The 26884-nt window shown below is 29.3% G+C and overlaps 1 long non-coding RNA gene across 1 annotated transcript; it reads left to right on the plus strand.

The window, feature by feature from the left end:
- The first annotated feature begins 891 nt into the window (after window positions 1-891).
- On the plus strand, window positions 892-21282 carry LOC147816088 (uncharacterized). The gene is made up of 2 exons (XR_015431670.1): window positions 892-1408; window positions 19659-21282. It is a non-coding gene; the product is annotated as an uncharacterized LOC147816088 (long non-coding RNA).
- The last annotated feature ends 5602 nt before the right edge of the window (window positions 21283-26884 follow it).

Here is a 26884-nt window from a genome sequence, read left to right on the forward strand (position 1 = left end):
ACTTTACGGTAGCACAGTTTAACGAGGACCAATACCGCACACCATCGGTCCCCTACGCAGACTCATCCAAGTGGTCACCCACCCGCACACTGACCGTAGCCAGTGATGCTTGACTTCGGTGATCCGCTGGGAACCGTGTCTCAACGATCAGTCCACTGCGGGACGCAATTATAAAAAAATAACGAATTGTAAAAGCAGGTAGCTTGAAAAGTTGGCTGAATTTTCTTGAGAAGAGTTCTTGTTGTGTTTTTGTTCGAGGGCATTCGTGAGTTAGGGAAATTGACCTTCCACCATAGAGTTAACAGGTTCAAATCCTGCCTTAAACTTGAATGCATTTTTGTGCCAATTTTTTTTTCAAATGTGACAAGGATCACTGTTTGTAGTGAGTACAAAATCATGCATATGTAGGGGTGTGGGTGAATATAATAACTTGATGAAAGATTATTTCATCTGCGGTTCAAAAGGCTTAAGTGCTGAGGCTTTCTGACTTGAACCAGCGACCCGCTTTGCCTCGAAAGCACCGAAGAACATGCATTGTTTATTTTCGAGGAAGTTTATATACATGACTAATTGATTAATTACTTAATTCTACTGGTCACACAGTGGACTGGTCATTAAGACACGGTTCCCAGCAGATCACCGAAGTCAAGCATCACTGGCTGCGGTCAGAGTGCGGGTGGGTGACCACTTGGATGAGTCTGCGTAAGGACCGAGGGTGTGCGGTATTGGTCCTCGTTAAACTGTTCTACCGTAAAGTGCTCGACTTCGCGTACAGGTCGTCGGGCTACCGAAGCGGGGGTGCCATCCCCTCTGCAGAGGATCGAAATTGTGATGGTATGTCTTCGAATCATCCTCCGGGACGGTTCCCAGACCGTCGCCAATAGTCCATTGTGCAGCTCTAATGCGACGTGAATGAACTACAACAACAACTTAATTCTACTGAAAGTTGATTTTGATCAAGTTAGATACCTCGACATCCCCTCACCCCGGTATTATTGTGGTCGGTTAAGGCGTCGCTCATAGTGCTGGATAGGGGTTTTGCGTTCGATCCTGGCAACCGACTAAATAGCCGAACTAAAACGCAGCAAGATGCAACTTAAATCTTTTATCCTCGTTTTAATTGTGTTGTGGAGGGGAGAGAGGTGAATCCGCTCAGGCACTGCATACGTCATCTGACTGATTCCTATTATCATTCTCACCTTGCCTGTTTGAAAATAAAGACCCTAAAATGTACTAAATGCTTGATTACGGTGGGATTATGTGATTTTTTTATTATCTACTACAAATACATTTAAAAAAGATAAGAAATAAAGAAACTGAAAGTAAGTTGGGGAAAAAAATCGATAAAGGATCCGATAAAGGAAACTACGTGAGTTAATGAGGAAAATTTATCTCTGAGTGGTTTCAGGTTTGTTTTGAATTTAATAATGAATTGCAAAATAGTTTATATATATATATATATATATATATATATATATATATATATATATATATATATATATATATATATATATATAACCTGGATGTATTCTTAGTTTTCTCTTTCTTTAAATTGTTCTGTCTTTCTACTTAACAAATGTTTATAAGCTTAAATTATTTAGCAAACAAGCCTGCAAATGAATGTAATTTCAATAAAGCAATGTATATACATATGGTATATGTTTGATTTTGGATTTAAAAAATATATATTTCAATCGAAAACTTTTTTAAAAAATTCTGAAGCTTCTGTTTGTAATAATTGTCATTAATTGAGTTTAAAACTTTCAAAACTAAACTAAAATCGTAAGCAAATACATTTTGTTTAAGTAGAATGCTAATAAACTGAAATAATTTCTTAAAATTTCAAGTCAGAATTTAAAGCATACTTTATGCATATTTTAGTTCACCCACATAATTGAAAATGATTTAACGCATTTCACACTGACACGTGCAAATGAAGGGAAATTATAACTTTCTTAAAATTTGCCGTATTGATAATTTTTTAATTTTTCATTCGATTTTATAATAAAAATTCAACAGCATACATATTAATATGGTTTTCATTGCAAGTAGGATTTCTTTAAAAATCGTTTCTCGATATTTTGACTAATTAAATAATAAATCCTGAATTTTAAGGCAATGCGTCCAATAGTTTACAAACTTTCATGACATAGCCCTCTTGAAATTTTAGAAGTTGAATATTAGATTTCCTCTTCTTAATATTTTTTGCTCTTAAAAAATTTAAAATACCGTTAAGCAGAGCAACGCCCCTGGTAGCAAAAACAGCCCAGCACGGCGATGGGCTAACTTGCAGATTACCACAGCATTTGCAAATTACTTTTTTATTTTTTTAATCTCAGATTAATAAAAAAAATGGGGGGGGGAAATAAACTACTGTTTGTCTAAACAAACAAATTTGGATAATTTTGTATATCAGACTTGATAATCATTTAGAACAACAAATTTCTAAGATGAAATGTTTCGTTTAATGAACATTTTTTTAGCATGAATTGAGTTATTTTCACATCTTATGAAAGAATTAAAAACTGATATGTGACTGAAATTATTCCTAGCTAAAAAACTTTGAAATCATATCAAGTGTTCCTCTTCAAAAAGGAACTTGCACTAAATATTTATATTTTGATAACGTTGAAACAGACGAAATTGTTTAACAATTTGTTTATATATATATATATATATATTTGCGGTGTGAGTGTTAATGTATTCCTGTTGTTCATATTGTTAATACACAGGGTATTTCATTATGACCTCCCTTCAATTATATGTTTTAAGTATCCTTGTCAAAAATAAAATCAAAGTAAACGCATAAGGTGATTGAAAATTAATATATAATATAGGAAAAGAATGGAAATTCTATCACTTACAGAGCATTATGCAATTACTATTAAAGACTAAAAAGGGTGAAATGAAGAAAGAAAATCAAAACCAGTTTGATTGATGAGGAGACTAGAGGTGTCCCTAACATTCAAATCCTTTGTTTCAATTAGTGTAGCAATGATTTTTAAGAATGTATATTAAGGGTTGTCATTGCGGAATACTCTGTACCATAATCACTTTAGTTAACAAAAAAACTTTTAATTTCTATAATTTAGTTTAAGGTATAATGTAATTAAATTTTTCATTAAGGGTAACTTAGTGGTTAAGGCACTGAACTGTTATTGTAAAGGTCTGGGGTTCGATCACCAGTGACTGTTTGAAGCCCAAGAGCTTCATATGGATAAGAACCAGTTGTTCTGAAAAGTAAAGCTGGTCGGTTCGTAATGTTGATCATATTGCCGTTATGATGCCGTTGGTTATGAAAGTATGAAGACTTAAACTCCATGATCCACCTTACAAAGCAGAGAGGGTAAAAGTTTTGAGGGGAAGGCCGGGCACATTATAAGGAGTGGGAATTTCCTAGGAACCCTTGACTGGAAATTTTTCCCCACTATGAATTGACTGTTCCTTTGCATTTGAAATTTTACTTTCATTTTAAAAACTTTTCGTAGTTTTACACCAGTGTTACGTTTCCTCCAGGCAAAGTTTTTAAATAAGCCAAAATAAATAAGAATTTTAGCCTAATTTATTAATTTGGCGAGTAACCAGGAAGAGCTCCGAACCACCTGAAGCAATTTTTTATGTGCTTAAAAACGTAAAATTCAGCTGCAGCAAAGGTATCGAAAACTAAAAAATATATATGTAACAAATTTTTTATAGATTTAAAAACTTGATGAAGAGGACACTATGCTTGAGCTTATGTCATTAATTTGTACCTTTAAAGTTACACTTAAGAAACGTTTCTGACTATTTGGACAGCCTCGAAACAGCTGAAAATCCGATTACTAGATCAAAAGTTATTCAAATGCTTCATTTTTTTTTTTTTTTTTTTTTTTTTTTTTTGAATTTTTGTTCTGCCAATTAATCTAAATCTAAACTCAGAATTCTTTTTGCGTAAGTCAAATGGCAGCTCTTAAAATTTAATTTTTCTAAAGCTACAAAAAAAAAAGTTTTGGTAAAAATACAAAAAGAAGTTTTTTGAAGTGCATTTTGAGGTGAAATACAAATTTCGATAGATAAATACATTGGTAATTGCATTAGTTGCGCAATTTATTTATTTTCAAAAAGAAACAAATAAAATTTAATACAAATAATTAAATAAAACTTGTGACTAGTCATTCATGTTAATCTGAAATTTCCCCCGTATTTTAATCAACGTATTTAGTGTGCATTTCTTTTGGCATAGTTTCAAACAATTATTTTCCAGCTAACCTAATGTTTCTAAACTTTTCAAGAAAAAAAAATTGATTACTTTTTCCTTCCCCCTTTCTTTATAGTGTATGCTTCCATATAAAGTAAATGAATTACTCTAAAGTTATTACCCCACTTTCACAATTTTACCATAAAATTCATTTTTATAATTTGGCGTCTTTTTCTTGGCGAAATATTATTGAAGCAACCTCTTTTTTATAAGGATGGGAGGGTGTGGTGGAGACCGAAAAAAATGAAATAGGGGGAAAGGGGGTTAGGAATGAGGGGCCTAAAAAACAATCGTTCCTGTAGCAGGGACTCCTTCCACGAGAAAAGAATATAAAAAAAAATAATAAAGAGAATTGCATAACAAAATACAAATTCGAAATTGATGACAAAGTAGCGCAAGACAGCGTCGCATTTTTTAATATTCTTATTCCATCTATTTTTTTAGCATTTATTTATTTCAAAATGATTTCCCATTTTGCATTCGTGCTTTTTTTATGCGCTTTTCTGTGTACATACGTGGGACAGGGAATGTAAGAAAGGGAGGGGAGCAAAACGCAATTTGTTGTTCGAAACCCTCCAAGAATAGATAAATAAATAAAAAGCGAAGACTTCGTCAAAATTCAACTTTATGCCGATAAAGTCGAAATCTGCTTCGCATTTTTTGTTGTACAAATATAATCAGGAATAGAAATGAAGAGAAACATCGAATGCAATTTTATTTTTTATTATTATTATTATTATATATTATACGTTCTTCGTTTCGTGGAATGAAATAAGCTTGTCTCAACTTATCGTTATATTTTTCACCAAATAATACGAACCTATACGAGATTGCAGGAAAAGTAGTCCAATTAGAATGGAAACCTATATGTTCTTTTTATTTGTAAAAATGGCAATTTCGAATGAAATTTAAAAAAAAAAAAAATTTCGAACATAATAAAAAAAAAGCAGCGGGATTTGTGTTCGAAGGATGAAGCAGTGACGGAGATTAGAATATCAAGCTATTAGGTTTTTCCAGAATAAAAACAGACTACCCCTTCGTTATAAAACCTATTCCATCCCCCCTTTTTTTTCTTCAGAAAAAAAGCTAAAGAAAATTTTTAATGAAGTCTTTGGAGATATGATATCTAATAGAAGTAAATAACAAGATTTTGGAGCTACAAATCGTAACAGGTTTCTATTTTTTTCCTCTACATCTAAAAGCAGGATGATATCGTATTGTAGGATCAGATCAACGAATGAAGATCATGTTGCATATTTTTTTGCTACTGAAGTTTGGATTGAAAACGACTAGGAAAATATTCATCTAAAAACTTTATTTCAATTTAGATTGGGCTATAATTTGAAGTTATTTTTCCATGTTATTTGAAATGTCGTCTTCTATAGTATTTTCTCGTGAATAGTCCAGGAACTAATTCTAAAAATCAAACCGCGACTCAAGACACACAAGGCACGTGTTCCATCGTTTGCGAGTTTCTTTTTCCTATTCTCGTTAACTAGATATAGAAACTATAGATACTCTGGTACAGACATTTTCACATTAAACATCGTTATAAAACAAATGCTAGTGCTAAAAAATTTGTATTACGGATCATAATCATATAATTAACTTATTAAAAACCAAATTGTTGGGAGTTATCGCCTGCTTAATTTTTAACTTTTATCTAGTTCGTTAAATTAAGTTTCTATGGTAACAGTTTGTTTTGCTTTTTTCTGAGATTGTTCGTTCTTTTTTGCAGAGAAGAAGTAAAATGGCTTTGAGTTTATATTTATTTATTTTTGAGCGCTAATATATTTATATTTACGCCATTTTATATATTTAAATTGTTTCGAGTTTTATTGATGAAGCTAATATATTTAATATTTTTGTAAATAGAACTGTAAAATGAATCATTTCGAGTGTTGTAAGCTGTTTTATGGAATAATCAAGAACACACTGACATCGTTAACATATTCTGATTCGAAGTGCAAACGGAATGCAAATTTTTAAGATTCAAAGTGATGATTAAATCAGCGATTCTCTATTTTTCAGCTGTGCAATCCTAAATGATCGAGCTTCTTTTTGCTGAACTCCGGTATTATATTAAAACGCTCATTAGTAGCAGGGAAAAAAAGAAAGAAACTACCAATTATATCGCAAATATTTAATGTGAATAATGAGATAATTTAGCATTTTAAATTTCCTTGGTGTATGTGCAAGTTAAAAAGGAATTAAATAAATTATGTCTTTCAAAAAATAATTTTTGTAAACATTAAGAATAATTATCACAAAAACATAATTTATTACGTTTGAATATAGCAATTTTATTTTGAATTGAATACTTCATCAGAAATACTTATTGACTTTTTTTTTCCTTCAAAAAAATTCATATCCTCTTATAATTTATTCAATACAAGGGGGCTGCTGATCCCCCTGTTCACTGTCGCTCACCAACCCCGATGATTGCCTCTCAATAATTGAACCTTCTTGTCATAAAACAGTTGAAATTATTCAACTAAAAATATATGTACTAAAAAGAACACTTGTGCCCCCATTTCCCACGTTCAAATATTTTCCTTACGATAAGATCTATAAGTGATTCCTTTTTCGAATTTTTTTTTCTCCAATGCCCACCTGGAGAATAACCTAGGTCATACAGGCATCTGAAGGACAGATTTGTTGACCACTTTTTCAGTGGCACCTTATTAGGTGAGCCAACGTTGCTCCCACAATAAGGACAGATAGTACATGGAATGAAAGAACATTCATGCCTTGCCCGGGATTCGTACCCAGAACCTTTCTCATGCCAGCCCCTACACAGGCCGGTCGGCTCATTTTTCGAAATAGCATTTAAAATTAAAAGTATAGTGTTATAACAAATTTGGTGAGTTGACAACTGTGATTTAATATATTTGCTTACCAAACGGACGGATGTATTTTAAATACAATTTTTGCATTCATCACTTTGTGTGCCATGAAGCTGAAAGTTAAGTTCTAAATCATTTATCGAATCTCTTTTACCGTCATTCATAATGGTATTATTAATGTAATTTCCACCAAAAAATAATAATTGTATAATGGTTCATAAGATCAGACACCGGTTTGAATAGCTTTATCTCAAAATGTAACTTAGAATTACAATATTATGACAATAGTAATAAAAACAATCTTCCTAAACTCTTGATTTTGAAATTAAACAAAATCAGAAACGTGATAGCAATAGTACATGTCATTTTAATCTTTAAATGAGGGATACAAAAATATTTATGGGAAAACAATAACTTATACCAATTTTACGCTGATGACAAGCAAACCAATATGAAAATGAATGTTAGAAAACCGAATCGTACCATGTGATACTCTAGACTCTAGACAATAAAAAAGTATTGGCAACAGTGGAAAACTGCCCCACCATCATTAGATTATTATGCATAGTAATATATTGTGACTAAAGAAATTTAAGTTTTGTTATCTTCTTTTTCATTGGTATTTTGCTTAAATAAATTCCTATAAACAAATATTAAATAAATTATTAATCGACGAAAACCTAGGGTTCTGCAGAACCCTTTTTGCGAACTGCTGTTTAACTGTTACCGCAGACTGCAAATTTTGGAGTTCGAAAGATTAACAAAGGCTCCGTATTATAATGCGCCTGTCGAAAGGGGTGGGCAGGAAGAAAAAACAAAATTCAATGTGTTTGAATCCACGGTAAAAAAAAAGATCATTAATGTAAATCAACAAAAAGGATAACAGTTCGCAAAGTGAAAAAAAAAGCGGATACTTTACTAACTTTTGATTTATTGATTGAATTTCACCACTTTCATGCAATAAAAACGAAAAAAAAAAAATTTTTTTTTCTTAATTGGCTAGTTGATTGTACCTTAAAATAGTAATCTCTGCTTATTAGTGAAAATTAGTTTTCGAAATTCTTGGAAATAGAAAATTTTTCTAGAATTCTTATTTATTTATTTATTTTTTAGCGACAAAAAAGCAGTGATGCAACTGATTCCGCGATACAGTAAAGCGTGATATAAATAAGAGATAAACACAATTTTTTTAAGAAAAAATACCGATAACAATGTACACAGTTCCTCGTCTTCTTCTTTCTTTCTTTTTTAAATTTTAAATATTTTAAAATTAAGAGGCTTTTTCCCTCGCTATCGAACTCAGCCGTCAGAAGGACGTAAATGATCGAGGAGCGGGGGGGGGGGGATTTAACACATACTTTGATTTTTACATAACCTTCACAAATATTTTGATGAGATATCTGCTGCTGTTCTAGACAATATGTTACGGAATACGTAAAGAAATTACTATCAGAATGGAAGAGTTATTCTGGAATCTCTAGGGATTTTTCAGATAAATTCTCCCACTACTAGTTGTTTTCAAAACGTTCTTTTTTTAAAAAATAAATAAATAAATATCCGTAGTTTACTTTAAAATAAGTTTTCTGTCGTATTCCAATCGTTTCTATTTGCTTACATAAAAAGATAATTTGAAAACTTTTTAAAACATACAAATAAATAGTTTTAACTTTTTAGATTACTTATCCAACTTTAGCAACCGTAATTTTATTGTTTTAATCCCTGAGAAAAAAAAATCGATATCTTTCGAATAATTTTTAAGTTATCAGCGAACTTATTTTGTGTTCTGTAATCTATTAAATTATTACTTTAAAGCTATGGAGGGCTATTTTTTTTCTCGATCTAATAAAGAAGCATTTTTATTTACCAGCTATTTTGTATTTTAAAAAAATGCTGTTTTCAAAATAAATCAAAAGTTTGATCATCAAAAGTTTGTTAAGATCAAAAAAGATGAAAAACATTGAAAAATCAAATGTCTAAACTAAACTTCAGAAGTGGGCTGTAAAGGAGTGGAGGGAAGACATCATCCCGAATTTTCCCGAATCCAATTTTATTTTTATTTAATCGCGCTTTTTAGTATTCGATGTCTTAATATAAGTTTCTGAAACTAAGATTTATTGAAGAATTGCTGTGACCTATTCAGAGCTTCTTCAAACTGCATCGGTTTTTTTAGTAAACCTATTTTTTAACCCTGTTTCATAGATACTCCTAGAAACTATTAGACATAATTCCAATTTTAATTTAATGAGATTCTAAACAATAACATCCTTTACTGAGCTATGAAGGTTTATTTATTTATTTATTTTTGTTTTGTTTTCTCTCTCTCTCTCTCTCTCTTTTTTCTTCTCAATGTTTGTGCCCAAGTTTTACATTATTTATATTTAACACTAAAATAAAATGAGTAATCTACATCGCATGTCTGTAAAATATATTTTTCAGATAAAAAATATATCATTTTCAGTTTTTTATTGTTACATTGATAAAAAGAAGTATGGTCAAAATTTACCATGTTTATGGCACTATGAGAGGACCAAAAATCACGGTAATTTTAACCGTGAATTTCGGTTAAATTAGTAATAAATTAGTAATAAAATATGGTTTTATTACAATGCTGTCTGATAGTAAATGAGGCATATTTTGTGAATTTTATCATGAATTTTATTATGAATTATTTTAGAGCATGACATAAAAGCCATCATTAAATTTACCTCTCAGTTTTGTATTTTTAGTAAATGTATTGTAATAAGTGTGATAGTTTCAGTCCATGAAAGTAATTTTTTTTCTTATTAAAACAAAATTATCTAAAAAAATTTTTGTTTCCAAATTTTGAAATTTTTTCCAAAAATTATAAAAACTTTTACATGATATTATTTAGAAGACGTGCAGAGAAAAAAAAAAGGGAAGGAAGTAATGGCCTGAAGCATCCATCGAAAAGGGTTCAGTTTCAAATTTTTGAGCCGCGATAGCTCAGGGGATAGAGCTTTAGCCTTCCAACGAGGTGAACCGGGTTCGAATCCCACCAATGGTTGGTTGATACGAATTCCGCACTCGCACAGTGCTGACTTGAAATATCCTCAGAGGTAGACGGATCATGGGTTAGAGTCCCCTTGCCGTCAAGATGACAGTGAAATGATCTCGTGGTCTTCCTCTCCATAACGTTTAACATTAGTAGCCGTAAACCCAAAAAATTGTATCGGCTGTTCAACGAAGGTTATGAAACAAAATAAGTATAGTTAAAAAACATAAAGTATTCTTAGTGGTAGACGGATCATGGTTTAGTGCCCCCTTGCCGTCTATCTAACCGTGGGAAGTTTTCGTAGTTTTCCTCACCTCGTAACGAAAATTCAAGTTAGTTCCATTATAAAGTCCTCCACGAAAGCAAATTTCTCTTAATACTTGATCCAGGAGTTCCCTTGTCTTCTGGATTGGGACGGAGTTGAACATTAGTAGTTGTAAACCCACAAATTGGGACGGCTGCTCAACGACTGCTATTTTTTTTTAAAAAAATAAAATAAAATACATAGATTTGGACTTTTATAAATATATAAATATTATAAATATATAAATGTTATAAATATATAAATGTTATAAATATATAAATTTTATAAATGTATAAATATTATCAATATATAAATATTATAAATTTATAAATATATAAATATCGTAAATATATAAAAATTGCTCTTTTGTGTCTCTTTCAGTGATCATACTACTTTTTAGCGGCATTTAATTCTAGAGTTAATCCACACACCTGCAATATTTTGAGAAAAAGGAATCGAATCTTTTACTATCTTTTTTTTTTAAAAAAACGCTCCTCTTAAATGCTCACAAAAATTTTATTAAAAAATAATCAGTATTAAAACTTTTTATCGCAAATTCATTACATTTTTCTTTTTAAATCAACAGTTCATGCACGAAAAAATACAGTTTTATTCGCGCAAAATTTAATTTATATCTTCTCCTTCAAACTTTATAAGCCTTTTGCAAAATATTTTAATTAAATGAAATAATTTAAAATTATCCTTTTTAGTAAGCCTATTTTGACATTTATTGTAGTCTTTGTTTACATAATTATTGCAATCATATTCATAATTACCTATTTAATATTGCATTCATTATAGGACTTAATGTGTTTTTTATAATGAATTGCTCTGAAATTCATAAATTAATGTTATTGAAATAATTTTGTTTTCTATATTTTAAAATAATTTTCAAAAGTAGAGCGTTTTATTTCCACTGGAAATTAACGAAGTTAAGAAATTTCAATTTGAAAACGTTAAAAATCTTTTGTAAAAACTTTCTTCTGTGAAGGGGGAAAAGTAAGAATCGGCCCTTGAACTTAATTAATGGGTCTTTCGTGAAAATTTAGATCACTTCCAGAAGTTTCATAGTACAATGGAATTAGTATAATGTATTTATAGAATTCTTTTGGTTTAATTTCAAAAAATATGGCATAAATTGCGCGTACAAACAAATCTGTGATGGTTGTTTGTAAATACCATTTATACTTAATTTGTGTTTGCAAACAACTCAAGAGCTGACACAATATTTAATAATTTTTAATATAATTTCCAAAGAGCTTTAACAATTTTTTTAATATGCTATAATTTTTTTTAAAATTTGCTCTTCCCCATCAAATTCCATAGAACCGGGATTTTCAATTCATTATCCAAGTGAGAAGTTTCAAAAATGAAATTCTTTAACAATTTTTTTAAACATTTTATTCAAATTTTTTCAAAAGCGGTGAAAACTAATAAGTGATAGTAATTTAAAAATTCGAAAGGAAAGGTTTCTAGTTATAAAAAAAAAAAATCTCAAAAATGAACGTATGAATAAAAAAACTTAAAGTAATATAATTTGAAGTATTTGCAGTATATAATTAAACAATGATATAATAAAAAGAAGCATCGGTGGTACATTCGATATGATACTATATAATCTTATAATAAATTATGATCTGTCGATTATCGCAAAATATCTTAAAAAGGTTTCCAGAAATTATATATCATTTTATTCTGAAAAAGATTGTTATGAAAAGGACAATAATCTGCCAAGTATGGCATACCTAAGTCTTGATCAATAAAAATGGATAAAAAAATAAAATACGCTAAAAAATACGGAATGGTAGGGAGCTGGAAGAGAGGGGTGAACGGGAAAAAAAAGGGGAAAAAATGATTCCATCGTTTTATTTCGAGACGAAAATATATGAAATAAAAAAACAGAAGTAAAAATATCTATCTTTCCAGTTGTAGCATTGAATCAATATTTAAATGAACTCGAAATAGCGTTTTCAATTTTTCTCTCTCTCTGTCTTATCCTTGGGCAGGTTTTATTTCATCTATTTTATTTTTACTCGTAAAATTGATTCCTTTTTTATGCATATTTGCATAATGTAATGCCTGCCTGCTTCAGGACTGTCTCTTGCCTCACAAGGAAGAGAAAGAAAAAAAAACAGTCTTTTCCAACGCTCATGATGGAACAAAAAAAATTAATAACTATCCCGAAATATTCGTATTTTCTTCCAGCAGACGTTCTCTTCTTGCTTTTTTTTTATTATTTATTGTTAAAATTTAGAGGCCATTAAGAATGGAATTTATATATATATATATATATATATATATATATATATATATATATATATATATATATATATATATATATATATATATATATATATATATATATATATATATATATATATATATATATATATATATATATACAGTCAATTCGCTATGACTCGAAGTACGATAACTCGAATATTACTATAACTCGATTTTTTTATGAGGTCCCGACCCTATTATCTTCAATTTCATGTTAATTATTCTCGATTATTCGAATTTCACTCCCTTTAACTCGATTTTTTTGGATCTTTTTAAGCAAGAAAAAAAAACCTAGGAGCTGATATCTTGCCCCTTCCTTTGCAACACACACACAATGTCTTTCGCACTCTTCATGGAGAAGCTAAAGCTGTCCCTCTTGAAGTATGTGAACAGTGGTTAAGTGAAACGTTACCAAATTTACTTCAAGGATGCAGTTAAAATGATGTTTTCAATATTGATGAAATGGGTTTATTTTTTAAATGTCTTCCAAATAAGACTTTGATGTTTAAGGATGAAAACTGCTCAGGGGGTAAAATGAGCAAGGAACGTTTGACTGCCCTAGTTGGAGGAAATGCGTCTGGGACAGAGAAATTGCCCTTACTTGTTATCGGAAAATACCGAAATCCCCTATGTTTCAAGAATGTAAAAACGAATCCTTTGGATTACAAGTCTTACAAAAAGTTTTGGATGACATCAGTTTTATTTGAAGACTATGTAAGAAAATTGGATCTGAAATTCTTCGCTAAAAAGAGAAAAGTGATACTCTTTATGGATAAATGCACAGCGCATAGTGATCTACCTAATTTGAAAGCAGTAAACTTGCAGTTTCTCCCGCCAAAACACAACAGCAAAGTTGCAGCCGATGGACCAGGGTATCATAAAGTGCTTCAAACAGTCTTCCCGTAAATGGCTTGTCAGAAAAATGATCTTAAATATTGTAAGCATTTAGAAGATTTGTAATTAATAAGCATTAATTAAATAATCCGGCAACATTTTGAAAGTTCAAAACCGAAACTAACGGTAAGTCGAACTTCCGATATGTCGAAGTTTATCGTCAGTCCTATCAGATTCGAGTTATCGCGAATTCACTGTATATATATATATATATATATATATATATATATATATATATATATATATATAGATTAAAATGTAGACAAAACATGGAAAATATTACAGAACAACCGAAAAAAAATTATAAAAATTCGGAAAATAAAAGATACGATCTTTTCAACAACTCACACAATTATATCTGTAAAAAGGAATATTTTCTAATATTGTATCAATAGAGCCAGAGAAAAATACATCAATAAAATAGAGTGAGGAGCAATAAAAACATTTTTTGTACCAATAGAACACATTAAATTTAAAGAAGTTTACAATTAATAGGGTTGATAGTTAATTATACAATTTTTTAATGATTTTAGAAAACTAACATTTATTTAAGAAAATAAAAAAAAAGAGAGGGGGGGGGAGGTTGAATTTGCAGTCCTGTAACTAAATTTAGTCTAGTTATGAATTTGTTTTTGGTGCATATAAAATTTCGTTAATGAATATTTCTTTATAACAAATTAAGTTTTTTTTTTTTTTTTTTTTTTTTTTTTTTTTTTTTTTTTAGAAGAAGCGGGATCAAGAATATAATGTCATTTTTCATGATTTATTCAATACATTTTTAAAAGAATTATACACTTTTTAAACAAAATTTCGTTCCGTTTTTTTTCATTGGCGTTTTACTTTTTATATAATTGACCACTGAAATATTGAGTAAATTATGGATTATTAATTGGATCTAAATATAGTTACATGTTTCCAAAATTAAAGAAGTATCGTAACTCTCGGAACCCTTCCAACTCTTCTACGGAACACAATTTGGGAACCGTTGCTTAGACCACTTTCCGATTGTTCACTTTATCTCGGGTTCATTATAGCGGGAGTTTAATTGTATTATAATAATTTGACCACACGTCCTTACTAATGATATAGATTCTCTATGCAACGTCATCGATATTGTTGACAGACTCATAAAGAGAGTCATTAGGAAAATGTTTTTATCTGTTGCAGTTTAACCTGCAGAACGGTACTGCTCCGCCGCTTGCCATATGGGGAACATTTCCTGTTTTGGGGGGTGAAGGCACCCCTTCTCACCTGTTCAGAACAAAATATAGAATAGAGCACCGAGTAAAAAAATGCATTTTTTTACAACCCCTTCCATCTGTCTTGTGAGCTTCCGGTTCGGCACGCGCTGAAGCCCCCCCCCCCCCCACTCCCTCCTCTTATTCCTGTCTCTTTCTTTATTCATTTATTATTTACTTATAATGCAATCATTTACAAGTGAATTCTCAGCTCAATCCTCGTTGGCTATTCAGAAGATTTGTTTACAGCCTGTTGTGAAGTTTTCTTTCTTCTTCTTTGTGTTGCTTCATGGAATTTTTTTTTAGAAAGATAATAAAATTAACTGTGTTTTTCGGAGCTGTTTCGTCAAGGAAAATAAAAATAAAAGTATTTTCGCTATGCTCTTACAGTAAAGAATTTGCTGAATGTTGGAATGGACAAATAACTTAATTATTATCCATTGGCAGAATGGGTCTTGTTTTGGGTTAGATCATCACACTTTTCAAGCGTCGTCATTGCATGTGTTGCTATGCCGACCGCTGCTGTTTTACTTTTCACTAGCAGGCATTTTTAATACATTTACATAATAATAATTTAAAGTATTTTTATATTCTTTTTTATTATTAACGTATAATGCCTGGCGTGACGGTGATTTTATTATAAATATATGAATACTGACGAAAGTAAAGTATTTTGTGGCGTCTTGAAATACGCATATAGGCAGGATTCAAAAACCAATCCGACAAACATCCATTGAAACAGTTTTGGAACCCATGATTTGAAATGGTGTAGGGTTTCTAGGAGTCAATCCAGGATGAAAAAGCGTTTGACCAATGGGTAACTAAGGCGATCACAACGTCTTCCCTTTTTTTTTAAATAAATTTCAGTTTTCATTTTTTTTATTTAATGGTTCATTTGGTGAAAGTTGCAGATTTTTATGAGCCTATATAATGCAGCGTTGGAATAACTCTTTAAATGTTTAAAAAAAAATTTGAATTACAAACGCTGTTCATTGTCACGAGCCTGTGACTTTTCTTTCTATTGACGTTCTGCGCCATTTTCAAAATTAGCATAACGAATTCTGGCTGAAAATAAACTTGACCATGGATAATTGCAGCATTTATGCAGCATGCAGATTCGCGAGGAAAAAAAATATACATAACCTTCATTATTCCATCTATTGACATAACCTTCGAAAAAAAGACCTAAATAATTAAAATAGCAAATGAGTTGTAAGAACTGACCATCATTGGATTTACAACATCTGGACTGTTCTACTTGTGACAGATGACTAAGCCTAACGAAAATAAAAGTGGTATTTGTGAATCGTAAACAAAAATAGCAAAATAAAATTCGCTGTCAAATTTTCAGATCGTTATCCAGCAGTGTATTCATAATGGCTGATGATGTTTGTAGGCATTCGTAATGATTTATAATTTCGAAACTTATTGAATTTTAGCTCATTCATTGTGCTCACAATGAATTGTTCAATGTGTGAATTCAATGTGTTTCACACAAATTCGTTTTTAATTTTTGCTTAAATTAAATTATTTTACTTACTGTACTTTTCCTTTTTTTTCTTCTTCATTATTTTCTTCTTTTTTTAAAGAAATTTTTATTTATTTTACAAACAAACAATGCATTATGTATTTGCACTTTGCTTTGAATCATTCTGTTGGGTGATTTACAGTTTAAAAGTGCACTACGCAAGGAGAAAAAACGAAGCAGACGAGAATAAAAACGAGAAAAGACACAGAAAAAAAAAAAAGAAGAAGAAAAAAACGATTCTGTAAATCGAATGTCTGAACTGACCAATCTGTAAGTCTAGGTGTATACTATTTAACACAATCAGTTTATTTATTTATTTATTTTTTAAAAGAAGTAAGCTAAAGACAATTAATATATTCAAAGATATTGTTCCTTCTAATTTGACGCGATTTTATTCCTTGCGCAATTCTTGAAATATTTTTTCCATACATTTTTGTACATTGGTAACGGCAGCAAAGTGTGATTTAATGTTATTAAATGCTACCCACTGGACTGAATGAGCAGTTGAAAGAGGGGTTGGTTTTCTACACCACTTCTCACGCTTCCTTGTTTCGTTTTTCCAATCAGCAAAAACTCGCCACTCATGACGTCATTCCATCTCTGACTGTCGTTGGCGACAAGTAAACAGTGATCCTCTCAAACAATGATTTATATAATGATTTATTCCTGCCGATTCAACGACGATTGCCCTCCCCCTCCACCCACTCTTGTGGTTCCCACCCATCAAATGTTCCATTTTCTCTCTCGGCTGCTGAATAACACTACCAGAAACATTTATTCTCCTGAAAAATAAAAATAAAATGTGCTAAAGTTTATTGTACATAGTTGCTCTGAATAAGAATTGAAACTGAAGAGCCTAGGGGAAGAAAGGGTGAAACGATATTCTAAAAATGCTCAAAATAATGGTTTTCAGAGGCTCTTCAATTGTCACTTAATTTTTTTCTTCCTCCATATTATACTTCAAAATTTTGAAAACTCCTAAATTATTCCTAACATTTATTTTGAAGGTTATATTTCATGATTCCAGAGGCTCTTTAATTATTCCTTAACTCTAAGCATACAGTAACCGGCCAAATATGATCGTTTAAGAACTGAAGAATCGAAAATACGCTTATCGTTTTTGCACATTTGACTTCATGACTTTTTCTAAAAATTATATAAGGTTAATATTGTATTATTATTATTTAATTTTGTTTGTTTCGAATAATAGTTGTCGTATACCTATTTCTTCCACAATCGGTCATTTGACAGGGAGAACAATTTATTGCTTTTTAAGGTTATCGGATATAACTTTATAAGGACGTATTGCATTCGATTAGTTGCAAAGACTGCTGCGTAGTTAGATCAATACAATCAGAATAACTGTTACTTCAAATGTCACGAAAGTACTCAAAATTTTAGATTGTCATTTTTGTGTCAGAAAAAGTGACGAAAACTAAATGTTTCGGTAGGTTGCTAATATTTTATTTTGATAGCTTTGCTTCATTTCTAACTGACTGTTAATTTTTACCCAGAAAAATGTCGAAACAATCAAGGCAGCTTCTCTTAGAAGAAATAATATTAATTATACGAGTAATTATTGGAATTATAATTCTTATATATATATTCTTATAATTATATGAATAATTATAAAAATTACAGAAATAATAGTAATTAGAAGAAATATGTTTGCGGAAAATGTACAATGGAAACATATGCGTTGAGCAATGAGTTAAAAATTCTTATTCTTTGTGTTTGTAATACATGAAAATTGGCAATATACAATTTTGCTTAGTTATAATAAAGTTTTTTAGTTTATTTCCTTCCTAACATCCATGTTTCATACATTTAAGTCGAGAAACATAAAGTCCTTCCATTTGACTGGTTATGGTAGAAACAGGTGTTGTGTACATATATGGCAGTACTTTTACTTTCGTTACTTGTACCGCCGGAACAAGTAAAAAGTACGTACTTTTACTTGTACTTCGTTACTTTTTAAATTTAGTACTTTTACTTGTACTTTCGTTACTTTTTTAGGGAAAAAGTACAAGTATTTGTAACGGAAATATCGAACGAAATCGTTACTTTTTTTCTAAAACTCGGTAAGCCTTCTAAAAAAAAATATTAAATTGAAAAAAAATGCTTATGTTTTTTTTTAATTTATAAAATTAATGTGCAATATACATGCATTCACATCTAACTTCGTGTTTAAATACTTTCTGTTTCAACTTATACTGCACATTCAATTATTTTTTACTAGCTCAAAGATCACAAAGTTATCTGAAACCCTGAGTTTGCTTTGTTTATGTTTGTGCTTTTAAAACGCGTCTCTAAAGAGTAAAACAATCTTAAATCAATGGTAATTTATAAATAAAAATAATAAACTAAAAATTAAAATCAATAGATAAAATTTCTTTTTATTGCAAAACCATAAAAAGTTTGAAATTAAAACTATATTTGATTTGAAAATTATATTATACTATTATATTATAAAATTATAGTATAATATTCTTTCAAATTTAAAAATAAATTTAAATCCATAACTTTCAAAATTAAAAATAATTAAATAAATGACAACAATTTGGCTAAAACTTTAAAGAGCATAAGAATATTATTCAATAAAATTTTAGGTTACTTTGAATTTTCGATTTCCTAGAAATGTACTTTTAAATCGTTACTTTTTTTGCTTAGTACTTGTACTTTTACTTGCACTTTTTACTCGTTACTTTTTAAAATATGAACTTTTTACTTTTTACTCGTTACTTTTTTTAAAAATACTTGTACTTTTACTCGTTACTTTTTAAAAGTAACGTTGCCATATATGGTTGTGTATATTAAGTGTTGGCATGTTTAGTGTTAATTACTTTTTTTCCGGGGTAAATTTTATGACTTCAGAGGCTCTTCGAATGTTCTTTTTCAATGTTAAATTACATAGTTCCCTGTTGCTCCGAATTTTCTATAAATTACTAGCTATACTATACTAATTATGCAATATTACGTAACTGTTATCTAAGCAATAATACTTTAAGAGTGAGAGATGATCTTTTAAGAATAATTCAGTTGTGATAAAAGAATTTTTTTTTCGTTTATTTTGGGATCCTTTGGAAACTTGGACAATTTTAAAATTTTATGTCTTAATTATTGAAACTAAATCAAACATTGCAAAGATACGTCTTTAAAGATATCAGATATACAATTTCAATTTTGTTAGGATTAGCACACAAAATATAGGGGGTTTCACTTTCGAAAAAGCTGGGGGAGGGGGGTAAGTGATATGCTATGTTTATGTTTTAGGTCTGATAAAAATAAAAGTGAATATTGTTTTTTTCCTTTCAGCCTGCCTAAAAGACGTGCCTGTAAAATTGCTAGTCTGTACAAAGCTTTTAAAACAATCAATCGTTTGACATTTGTAGTCCTGACAAACATATGAGATAAAATATGCAGCTGTTTGAAAACTTTAACGCTGTTTTTCGAAACTCTGTCTTCAAGGGAAAAGAAGAAGAAAAAAGAAGGCCATAGCTTAAGTGCCTTACACTTGAAGCAATGAGATGACTTTAAACTCGATATATAATCTTGCCGTGAAGAACTATCAGAGCTTTAGAACAGACAAATAACTTAAATACTTTTTAAAGTTATTTCACCTTTTTCAATATCGCCAATTTGGCGGCATTTTCCACCTAGATGAAAATAATCAAAATCACACCCTTACTCTCAGTTTTTACAAATTTTTATGCTCCCAGGTAATACAGCATCAGAGTAAGTTTCTAAATATTAAAAAATTAGACGCTTCTCATTTTCACAAAACTGTGCCTTTTCTCCATATTGACGTTTTGCGCCATTTTCCAAATAAGCGTAGACTGCGCTGGTTTTATATAGGTTAAACTTGACCTAACAAGCATAAGTAACAGTTGTAAACTCACCGAAATTATAAAAATAGCATATTATTCGCAAAAAAGTACCATTTCATTTACGATATAGACATCGAAAAACAGCCTTAAAAGTGTCGAAAACTGAAAAGAATGTCCTTTGTTGTTGTTTATTTTAAAGTTTTTTTTTCCCTCCAGGATTTGGTAATCTATTGTTTTCCAATTCCTTTTATACATTATTTAAAATTGAATTCGCTGTTGATTAAAATTTTTTTCTTCCGTGTATTCCAATGTGTAGACTTTAATAATCATTATAAGGTGGAGTCATTTTTTTAGAAAACTCTCAAATGTCTCCGAAAAACAACCAGCAATTCTTATAAATTTAAAAAAAAAAAAAAAAAAAAAAAACATGTGTTAAATTTTAAAAAATTCAATTTTTTACAACTCAGAAATATAATTAAAATTATCTTTCTAAGATTAAAAAAAAAAAAGAAGAAGAAGAAAATTGTTCTTTTTTGGGGGGGCAGTGAAACATTGGAAACATGACGAGCATGCCTCGTAATATAACAGTCAGAAGAAAAAAATGTTTACGACGTATACCCGTTAATGTAGTAAAAATAATAATGAGTTTGTAATATTAATTGTGGCAACGTAATTCTTTCATTAAGCTGGATTAATTTTTGCGTGAAACCTTTTTGTACCCCAAAATAACTTCCGTCTTCTGCAAATTTATGTCTCAGATAAAAGAAAAACAAAAGGAAGAAATGCTTTTTCGGAAAGAGCGAAATAATTAATTGGCTGTACCATCTCCTTTTAATAGCTCTTTGGACGTGTATATAGCTCCACGGGGTCGAATTATGTACCGAAAGTACTTCTTTTTTTTATTTATTAATTTGTGTTGCCACCTCCGATTGTTTTATCTCGTTGCACTGGAATAATTAATTTGTGTTAGCATACTTTCTATTGAAGTGTTATTAAGATTTATTAAACTGCGGGTTGTGTTACGAAATGAACGTAATGAATGCGGGCATTTAAATTTTATGATGTATAAGAGAAAAAAATAATAATAAAATAATGAGTGAATTGCTTTTAAATTGTTGTGTCAATAAAACTCTTTTTTAATATTCGAAAATAAAATTAATAAGCAGATTAATATATTTCTAACACCAAACTCTAACTGAAAAATATGCAATTTATAATTATCATATATTAATTTCCTTCAATTATTCATTATTATACATTAGTTTCCTCATTTATATAAGTAAAATAAATATACCTAAAAATAAATGTTTTTATATTGTGCTATGATGCTTCGTTTCAATTAAGCTGAATATAACATTAATTTAATGACAAAAGTTTTTATTGATTACAAATATTTAGAAAGCGATAAATTCCAATTTTAGTTTAACGATTTTCCAAAATAAATAAATTGTTACCAAATGTAAGGAATTATTTTAATGCAATCTCACTCTTTAACTGGGGATTTAAGATTTTTTACAGAACCCTTGGAAAATCTCTATGGAACCCTGGGGTTCTGCGATATACTTATTTAGAGAATTCCTGCTCCATGGTAAAGAAAATAATTCTTTGCACGATTCTGACTTCTTGCAATAGATGGCGCTATAATAACTTTCAATACACTCCTTACTGTTGATGCAAAAGATTCACTAGTGTATGGCAGAAAAAGTTGACGAGAGGAGCTGTCTCCTCTATGAACGACAATTTATCTCTAACGTTTTTCAAATTTAGAGTATTCTTTCAAATTTAGAGTAGATCACAAATTTTAACAATTAAATAAAATTATTGTTGTTTACTACACGTTTACTTCTAATTATAAAAAAGAAGATTTAAAACAGATTTACATGTTTTTTGAAATTATTGTAGCTTTTCTTTTCGTTATGTGTACATATTTTATTAAAATACTCGGAGACAAACTTCAATTTATCTCTTTTATTTCTGTAATTTTTATTTATTTATTTATTTTATTTACGACATGTCATCTAATTAGTCTTGAAAAATTAATAACAGATAATAAAGTATAAAAAATTCTGCAATCACGACAAAGTTTCAAGCTTTTTACTACAATTATGCTTTGCAACAATTTGTGAACAAAAAAATAAAAAATAAGAAATGCCTTGATATACCTTATTTTATTTAAAAATAGTGAACTTAAAGGGATAAAAAAAAAATCTTTTCTGGTCTACTTTGTGAAAGTTATTCAATTAATGAGGATCTTCAAATTTGTTTCCTACTTTTAAAATTTTTTTAAAATAAAGTTATCAGAGCAAACAATTATTTTAGATTTAACAATTGAAGGGTATTTTTAGTATATTACTCTTCAACTAAAATATATTCTATTGTATTTATGAAAGGTAGAGATTTTTATTTTAACGCATTTTATATCGAAAATATGGAAATCCATATTCTAACATATTATGACGAAAAAATAATGTACAGTTTTCTTATGCTAAGAACATGAAGACAGAGTTTTCAACATATTGGTTTTACATAAATACAAATATGGAGGTTTCCTATTTTGAACATATTTTATATGTAAAATGCAAATTTTCATTCGAAAAATAAAAATATGAAGAAAGACAGCGATTTCCTATTTAAATTTTTTACAGAAAATATTATTGCAGAGATTTTCTATTTTTTAATACATTTTATATCAAGAATAAGAATGCAGGTTTGCATATTCATACATATTTTTTCAGATAATAATAATTAAAAACGAAGATTGAAATAAATAAAAATTTCTACATGCTCTTCTTGCAGAAAATATGAAGGCATACTTTCCTCTCATTCTAATTTATTATAGAAATTATGAAAGCAGAAAATTTATATTTAATGTATTTCGTAGAAAAGAAAAATTGAATGTAGATTTTCATATTCAAACATATGTCTCATAAAAAAAAAATGAAGAAAAGAGAATATGCAGAGTCTTTATTATATCTTAACGCATATCTTACATAAAATATGAATGAAAACTTTTCTTGTATTCTAACATATATATATATATATATATATATATATATATATATATATATATATACAGAATTTTCTTACATTTAAACTCAGTTCTTATAGAAAAACGAATGCAATTTTTTTTTATATCTATGCATATCAATTTTATATAGAATACAATGTTTTAATTGTACTTTAACATCAGCAGGCCCTTAAACGGAGTGAAAGTTAAAATTCGTTCTGAAAAGTCTCCGTGTTGCATAATAATTCAAACAGTTAAAAGGTGAATGACCACTACTCCTACAACTTTTTCATCACCCTTCTCTAAATTCGAGTAATAGCGGGTGGAGAGACTTTTTTTTTCTTCTTCTTTTAAATCAACCATCTGCGCTATAGCGGATGGTTTTGATGAATGAAACCCCGTTAGGCATCTGCAAAGATGACGTCGGGTAGGAGAACGTGAGCTAGAGGCGAACACATTCAGACGATTGTATTCTTTACTGCTCTAGTTATGTAAACAAGATGGGATTACATTAAGATTATTTTTAAGTCCTTTGTGCGCGAATTATTCGATAATATTTTGTAGAGAAATCATAAATTGCCACGAAACAAGCGTGTAAGCGAAATACTTCAACCAGAAAATAAGAAAAATATATTATAAAACATTTGCTGCGTTGCAAACGATTCTCTTTGAGGACTGTTGTCTCCTAATATTAAAGTTCGGGGAAATTCTAACTTCATATTTTAAACTAGAAATATCTCAGTTTTTTAAATTTGGCATAATCTTTGAACTAATTCTACCAAAATTTAGTACTTTTGATGTCCCTTATTTTCCGAAGAAAAAAAATTTAAATTTTAAACGATTGCAAAAATTTATCGCTTGTCGACACGTTTGCTCCAAAAACTATCCTCTCTCTCTCTCTCTCTCTCTTAGCTTAAGATGTTAGGAAAAAAATTAATATTTCTGTTACATTTCTTTTATTTTAAGTCATAACTAACATGATTTTTATTTATTTTCTTTTGTAATTTCCATTTCCTGCTTTTTACACTCCGTTCTTTTTTTTTTTTCATTAAAAAGACAATTCAATGTTAAATTAGATTATTATTTTTCTTCTTTTTTTAACAAAACTAAATTAAAATATTTCCAAGCCACAACAATTAAAATTTGATAATGAAAATATAGGTTTCCATCATCTGCTTGCGTCACGATACTTTAAGTAACCTTTAAACTGAATTATCTAGAGAAAAAAAAAGTGTTAAATAGCATGAAAACTTCTTTGGAAATTGTACTTAGCGGAGAAGTAGTTTTGCTCTTTCAGTTAAGGAGAAACAACACAGTAAAATGTTCGAAAATTAGAAGAAAAAATAACAGTTTTTTTCTTAAGATTATTGTACCAAAATATTAAATTGACTTTCCTAAAAACATAAAAGTTACAACGTAATTTGTCGGGAGTAGCTGTGACATGTATGAAGAAGTGAACACTCAGTTGATTAATAGATTTGCTCACTCCCATGAAAACATTTTAGTAAAATACTATCATTTTAACTATTTTATTAAAAGAATTTATTTAAATTATGTAAGAAAAGGAGTTAATGGTACTTTCAAAATAAACAGTTGAAATTGCAACTTACTTAATTGCAATAATTTTAATGAGCAGTAATTTTAATGGACCAGCAGCTACAGAATATGCTCAAAATAAAGATTACAGTAGAATTTCAGTTGCTACTCTAGAAACATATGAGACGTCACCTGAGGGTATAAGAAAAAGGGCTACTTACTAGAACTTAGGCCAGCTAAAATTGATGGCGAAGAAGCATCTATTACAAGCTTTCTCTCTCTCTTTCTCTCTCTCTCTCACACACACACAATGTGCACATTACATATAGTTTTCGTTGCACGTAGGCCTTATTTTTAAAATTGTTTTGACTGGTTTAGAATAATCAGTAAAAATGTAACTTGTTTTGTGTCTTCTTTGTTTTGAGTTTTTTATTTCAAAACACTATTGTTTTGTGAAGAAAAAAGTTAAAATTCCTACTTGTAACGAAACCAACATTCGTGTAACTTAAAAAAAATCAAAGCGGAATCAAATTAGGGGGGTTTTTTTTTCACCATATGAGTGCAACAGGACATGGATAGTTCAAAAAATAAGTTTTGAATATTGTATTATATGTGCGCTAGTCTTTAAAATTTTCGTATTTGTAACATGATAAACTGAAGATTAAAATATGAGCGGTAAGATAAAAAGAAAAAAAAGAAGTCATTTAGTTAAGGTTCATCGCTATCATTGCTGAATTCGTTAAAAAAGAAAAAAAGTTCTCATTATTTACAAGCTCCTTCTATGTTGTTACCCCTTAAAAGGAAAATAATTTCCCTCAAATAAAAAAAAAAGAAGTTACCAAAATCCAACATAGTTCTGCATTTTTTACAAGAATATCCTGTGGAACGGTGTGAATAGATTTAATTAGTATTTTTACTTTTTGATTTTACCTCATTTTTATTTCTTTATACTAATTTTTCTTTAGCACTAGTTGGGTAAAATGGCTAATTTTGCCACATTCGTTCAAAATGCAAAATCATCCATTCTTTTTATATTATAAAAAGACTTACGTAAGGATAATTTTCATGTTGTTTATTGAGTTAAATTTATGATTCTGCTGAAAATATTCATGGACGATCAATTTCTTTTAAGTTTTATCATATCATTTTATTAAAGGAACTATAAATGGTCTAAAGCATATGAATATTAAAAAACATTAAAAATAAAATAAAAACTATAAATGGCATGAAGTATAACCTAAAAGAAAAAAAGTTTTGTAAGTGAAAATTTCCGGTAGTTAATGTAAATAGGTAAAACTTTACCTGATTTTGAATGTTTGTTTGCCTGATTAGTTCCTGAATAATAGAGATCTTCCCTTTTGTTTTGTTTAAGAATCCGCCAAGACTTCAGACATAATTTTTTCCTTTTTAAAAAAATCTATTCAAGCAACCTTCCTAAATAGTAAGTGCTTAAATAAATAAATCTAGTAAAGCAAACTGAAGTGTTTCCTGAAATTTAGTAAAGAAACATGAAGAAATTTAATTAAAAAAATTAACATTGTATAGTCAGTTCGAGAAATATTATTAATTAATTTTGAAGTTAAAAAAAATTACATGTGAAAAATATCCGTTCTGTAGTTCGTAGAAATGCAATTACAAAGATGAAATTCGATATGCTGAAAAGGCCATTTTCAGTTATAACGTAACCTCGAGTTTTTTTTTTTTTTTAAATCATCTTTTAATTTTAATTCTAATTTGTTCGAAAGTTTACGTGCCTTTCTCACATATTTTTTTAAAACTCTTTTTGCTTTAAATACCTATTTATCCATTGTTGAAAAAATTCAACTCTCTCGTAATCTTCATTTAATAAGCTCGTGTTTGACTTCATATCATAAGTTATTTTTTAAAAAAATGAATAAATACAATGAAAATAAGGCAAAAAAATTTTCTAAGTTTAACTATTTTTTCAAGCACAGTTGAATATTTTTCAAATCCAGATATCCCTTGCTGTTAACAAAACGTTCTTACATAAGGTTATATTTTGTATAACCTTTTAGGTTATAGGTTAGGTTATTAGGTTAGGTTAGGTCTTTTAGGTTATATTTAAGTATATATTTAAGTATATATTTTGAAAGGAAAATAAAATTTCGATTTTTAATTAAAATTAATCGACTTATAAGGGACAAAACAAT

This window comes from Parasteatoda tepidariorum, chromosome 2 (genome assembly GCF_982258835.1).
Source record: "Parasteatoda tepidariorum strain Cologne lab strain chromosome 2, Ptep-v5.0, whole genome shotgun sequence".
In the NCBI taxonomy this organism is placed as follows: Eukaryota; Metazoa; Arthropoda; class Arachnida; order Araneae; family Theridiidae; genus Parasteatoda; species Parasteatoda tepidariorum.